Below are 6,224 nucleotides of genomic sequence, written 5' to 3'. Positions count from 1 at the left end.
CCCTAGCTCACACGGTCTCCCCTAGTGAAGAATAGACCGGAGTACTCCTATCCTTAGGACCTCCACTAGTCATATGAGAATCTTCCGCCTTATTTCTCCCCTTTGATGTAGACTCCAAACTTTTAGCATGAGGCTTGCCCTTAGAAGAGTCTTCCACCTTATTTCTCCCCCGGTCTTCCACCTTATTGCTCCCCATATGATCACTAGAAGATGATGCAATAGTAGTAGGCCCAAAGTGAACATGTTTAGGTGGTACGGATGAAGTAGGTACATGAGACTTTGAAGATGTAGAATGAGATAAAGAGGTCTTCCTTCCTTTTGCACCTCTGGGAAGTACATTTTCTTCCTCCCTGGCTTCCTTATCCACCCCTTATTTCTTCCTTTTGTATACAAAGCCACATCACCCACTCCAATTTCCGGGGGTACATTTTCTTCCCCCCGGTTCCCATCCCCCTTTGAATTAAAATCATGCATATTTAAAGAATTTCCAACATTGCCACGAGGTACAGTTTCTTCCCTCGTGGCACCATCAATCAATTCAAAGTCATTATCATCACTAGAGCAATCCTCTACCATAACATACTCATCACTAGAATTTGAAATGGGGGAGTTGGGAGCATGAATAGGAGAGGGAACATAACCATTATAAGAATGGGATGAGGAGGAATAGGGGTCATACATATTATCATACACATGTGAGGGAGTAGGAGATGAAGTTTGTGGCATGTGCACCTTATTGTCGTATACCTTTCCACTTCTAAGAATAGATATAGCATTTGCTTGCTCATTGTGGTGAGAGTTAGGCACCGTATTGCTAGGAAGAGACCCTTGCGGTCTTGAATGCATAGAAGAGGCCATTTGCCCAACTTGAGTCTCCAATTTGTGCAAGCCCGCTTGAAGAGAATCAATAGTTTGCTTGTTGATCGCATTTGTAGAATTTTCAGCTTCTATGAGTTTACTCATCAACTCTTCAAAACCAGGTTTGCTAGGCTCACTGGAATGCAAAGGAGCATGTGACATAGATGTATGATTGTAATTCCCGCCTTGGTTGCCTCCATGAAAAGCAGTAGAACCACCTTGAAACTTGTTGTTTCCATAGCCACTACCTTGCACAAACCCGGGAGGACCATTTTGAACATTCGAACCATAAGGATAAGTGACATTTCCATGTGTACCATGCATAGGTGAAATCTGCCCTTGATTGTTGTGACGGCCAAAAGATGAAAAACTTGAGCCATTTTGGCTATGTGATGCACCATAGTAACCTCCTTGACCTTGGGGTACAAAACTTGAGCCACTAGAGCCTCTTTGAACATAGCTAGTACCTCCTTGCCCTTGATGACTATAAGAACCACCACCATGTGAACTTGATCCACCTTGGTTACCTCCCCATGAAAAATTTGGGTGATTCCTTCCCCCCGGATTATATGTAGGAGAGTAAGGGTCATTCTTTTGTTGCCTTCCTTGAAAATTATTTATTACCCTTACTTGCTTGATACGTGCAAAAGCAATCGCCAATTTAAACCCTGAAAATGTAGAACGTTAGTATAGAGTAAGCAGGGATCGTTCAAGCCGGGGATTGAGGGTACTTACATGTGAAACGAATTTAAGGAGAAGAATTTACAAGACAAATAAAAATAACAAGTATATATAGACAACAATTCGAAATTTACAAAGAATCCAAGTTAGAGTTAAATTAGGCATCCTACTCCTACTAGAATACATTTTACAAGTCATAGTTATATTAGAAATCCACATACAACAAGGATTACTAGTCATACACTAATTAGGATTACTTAATCATTAAGAAAACAAATTAAAGACCAAGTCAAACAAGGAATCCTAAGTCAAAACTAACTCTAACTACTTTCCCTAAAATTTAGGAGCCAATCCCTAAAAAATAGGAGCACACCCTAAAAAGTAGGAAAACATCCCTAAAAATTAGGAAACACATAACAAACACATATACACAAAATACTATTCACGGAACACTATTCACAAATTTAAAAACATATTTCCAGATTATTTATTTTATTATTTACGGTTTACACGCTACCTAAAAATTCTAAAATTAATTTGATTTATTTACAAATATACAAAAACATCAAGAACATAACAAAGGGGGGTTTTAAAGATTGAAAACATAAATTTTCAGAAAACATTAAAAGATTAAAAATCGTTTCTATACAAAGGTGGGAAAAGAAGAATTTTCGAAGAACACTTATCAAGAACTCATCAAGATCAATATTTTCATGCATCCCTTAATCTTTTTAATTACCATGGAAAGCTATCAACCAAGAACACAAAGATCAAAGCAACCATTGTCCCCTTTTAACTTTCTTTCTTAAGTCAAATCGAAATAGCAAAGCACCAAATCAATTTTATTTTGAAAAGTTCGATATCACACACTCAAAGCAACTGTGTTGAAAAATCCCGTTTTCAAATCATTAAGTTCAAGAAAGAATCAATAGACATGCAAATTTAAGCGTGTCAAAACTTATCATCACATGTATAATTTGATTTTCGACTCAAAGCAAGCCTTTACTACTTATTTGAATTAGGTTTCACCAAGCATCAAACCTAATTACTAGCAAGTTACATGCAAGTCTTCCCATGTTTCGAACCACAAGAACGTTCCATGTATTGAAGCATAAAAATCAGATTATCATTCCATATTCGGCAATTAATCAAGACAAAGAACACATAAACATATCAAACATAGAAAAGAACATCAAAATTGCATCCAAAAATCAGTTTGTCACATCATAGTTTTGGTTCACACAACAGAAATTCCAAAGCAGAAATTCTAACTACAAGAAAGCCAAAACTGTGAAAACTCATGAGAAGATGGTGGTATGAACAACCCTTAGTCACGTCCCAAGGTCCAAAGCAGCTCCAAGGTGTCGCACAAGTGTTGATCACGGCTAGGAAGATGGATGGTCACGGCTTTGCTCCTTGAAGGTTGCGCAAACCTGAAAACTAGAGAGAACAAGTGAGAAATCGAAATGGTGGAGAAAATTGTTCCCCTTAAAACGTCTAATACACAAGGTATTTATAGGAGGACATCTCAAAGCACTCCCAATTTGTTTCTACTTGGTTTCTCTTAGTTCGTGTTAATTTAGGACTTCTTTGGCTCAAAACAGATTTCCGGCAGGATTGACCTCAGTGCACTAAAACGACCATAACTTCTTCTAGAAAATATATATCAATGAGCTGTAAACATTTCTGGAAACTAGACATCTGTAGCTTTCCAACCATATAAAGATCATAATTTTCTGAAATCCGAGCGATTTATGACACTCCATTGAAGTTGACTGATTTGCACAGGCAGATTTCCGAATCTGTAATGGATTTGACTTTAAAGCATCACTTGTGTCCATTTAGGATTTCTTTGCCATCACATACCTCTCACATGCCTTCCACGCCACTTCTAGATGCTTCATGAATACTCCTTTGGTTCTCCTAGTTTCCACAGGTCTCCTAGTATGAGTAGAACTCCATATGCAAGTAGGTTTCCTAGTCAAATACTGCTTCCTTTTGCCAAAATATTCTGGACTCTTCTGGAACCTTCTTGAGTAATCCTTATTCAACAGGGACTCCTTATCATACTAGAATTCCTTATCTGAGTAGAATTGGGTCTCCCTGTTCAAGTACAACTTCTAATTTCCGCGACTTAAGAGTTTGAATCCAAGTCAGCTTCTGATTCCTACTCCAACTAGGATTCCTTTTCCTAGTCAAACTGGGAGAACTTCCATTTCTTCATTTCTTTCCATTTATGCGCCACTTATGCATTCCTTAGCCATTTTTGGACTTTGAGACTCCATTTTACCTGTAAAACACTAACTAAGTTAAATTGATCAAGATAAAGGAAATAACTTAGCAAAATATAGGGTTTAAACATTATAAACGTCGCATTTTATGCTCCTATCATTGCTCCTCCACAAAATCGGGATATTGATGTGCTAAATGGCATTCTTGAGTAACATGGCTAGGAGACTCACATAAAAGACAAGTAGAAAGAGTAGAATGCATGGCCTTAGCTTGTGAAATGTGTGGCTCACGATCTTGCTTCTCAAGTAATTGCTCCATCTTTTTCTCAAGTCTATCTAACTTTGAACTCATCATTCCATCACTTGGCATAGACACCTCATAAATCCCACGACCTCTAGGTAAAGGCTCATGAGTCGGTGGCTCATCATACAACTCACGACTCCTCCTTGAATCATCAAGGGTGTCACGGCCTCTCTTAGGCTCATCATAGGAATCTCGACTCTTATGCTCATCATACAATTCACGGCTCCTTGGCTACTCAAATTCATCTCTTCGTCTTCTTCTTCGGTCATAATAGTCCCACCTTGCACTTTGCTTAGATAAGTCTTCAATGATACCCCAAGCTTCCGTAGCATGCTTATTTTCAATGCTTCCAAGTGCGGCATTATCCACAGGTCTTCTAGATTCCGGTAGCAAGCCTCTATGGAATGAATCAATAAGTAACCACTTATCTAGGCCATGGTGAGGGCATCCAAGGTCAATGTCCTTGAATCTCTCCCATGCCTCATGCAAAGTCTCTCCATCAAATTGAATAAACCTCAAGATATCATCTCTCATACTTGCAGTCCGGTGGGGAGGAAAGAATGCATTCAAAAACTCTTCTTGAAGTTGATGCCATGATCGTATACTCGCGGGAGGTAGTCTATGTAACCATTCTCTTGCTCGGTCTTGAAGTGAAAAGGGAAAAAGACGCATCTTCAAGCTATCCGGTGTAAGTCCTCCCAATTGTAGTGTACCACATACTTCTTCAAACAGCTTCACATGAGTGTAAGGTCTCTCTTGACTAAAGCCATTGAACTTTGGCAAAATTTGAAGAGTAGAAGACTTGATCTCAAAATTGACTCCACAAGGTGGCAAGACTATACAAGATGGTTGGTTGACAACGGTAGGACAACAATTGGTCTCTCATTATTCTCCGCGTCACCCATTGCTTTCTCTTTCTTTTCACGTTTTCCTGTTTGAACTTAGTCTCTAATTTCGTAAATGTCTACCCTCTATGTTTATGTGTTTCATTGCATGCTTATGATTGATTACATTGAGGACAATGCAATATTTAAGTGTGGGGGAAGGGATTTACACCTTTATCTTGAGTCATATATTGAAAAATACAAAAAAAAATAGAAAAATGTCAAAAATAACAAAAATTTTCGTTGCTTTATTGAGTCCATTGAGTCTTTGTCTTAAGTCATTTTGTTTTGAGTCTTAGGATGCCCTTTCAACTGTCTAGGATGATACTATATCTCTGAAATTATGGCTAAAAGATGATCACAAAATTGAGATGACTTTAAAATGGTATTCTTTGGTTAATTGAGACATATGAAAAATGTGTGCCTTGTAGTGGATATGGATTTCGTGACTTTGGTACAGAATATGAGCATGTTAAGATGAGTTTTAATTCATAAAAACCCATGTGAGTTATTTGAGCCATGTCCCTTTTCTTGGAGTGAAATGAAAAATATATTCTTATTTTCTTGGCGATGTTTTGATGATCTCATTATTCTTTCATTTGATTGACTGCTTGCCATAGATTAAGTTTGATGGACTAGAGAATGCTAGAATTCACTCTTGTGCTTGTTGAGACGTTATATCAATACATGGCCCTGATTCTGGAAGGGATAGAGGCAACCTAGGAATTACCACCATTGCCATATAAACCTGTGTCCCTATTTGTGCCCGTCGTGGGACTCCCCTAGATAGACCCCTTTGAGCCTACGTTAAGCCTTTTCTTTCATCACCCTTAAAAATATTTAACCTAAACCTTAGTATAGCTATAACCCTACCCTTTGTTCTAAGAACTTAGTGGAGCTAAATTGAGACTTTACTTGAAGATTTAGGCGTCAACAATGAAGAATGAGAAGAGGTGAAAGTTCAAGTGTGGGGGTAGACTTGTCCATAAAAGAAAAATATATGAAAAAGCCGTGGAAAAAGAAAAAGAAAAATGAAAACATGTTTGCGGCTAAGAAAAAGAAAAAGAAAGAAATCTTTATGGATTTTAGTCCCCCATACTTGGTGAGTTTGGAGTTTACTTTGAATTGAAGGCCCACTACAAAAAAAATTTGGCCTTTGTCCAACTCACTAGAGACCAAAGGAAGTTTAGAGTGAAGTTTGGGCCCAACATGAAGACACTTGGCCCCTTTATAACGCCCCCATGGGATAGTGACGTTTTTGCATAC

General features: G+C 38.2%; 1 non-coding gene across 1 annotated transcript; it reads left to right on the top strand.

The window, feature by feature from the left end:
- Window positions 1-4,504: 4,504 nt before the first annotated feature.
- LOC112181237 lies at window positions 4,505-4,611 on the top strand. The gene has a single exon (XR_002928730.1). It is a non-coding gene; the product is annotated as a small nucleolar RNA R71 (small nucleolar RNA).
- The last annotated feature ends 1,613 nt before the right edge of the window (window positions 4,612-6,224 follow it).

The sequence above is a fragment of the Rosa chinensis genome, unplaced genomic scaffold (assembly GCF_002994745.2).
Source record: "Rosa chinensis cultivar Old Blush unplaced genomic scaffold, RchiOBHm-V2 RchiOBHmChr0c12, whole genome shotgun sequence".
Lineage (NCBI taxonomy): Eukaryota > Viridiplantae > Streptophyta > Magnoliopsida > Rosales > Rosaceae > Rosa > Rosa chinensis.
This window is presented reverse-complemented; position numbering and strand designations above follow the sequence as displayed.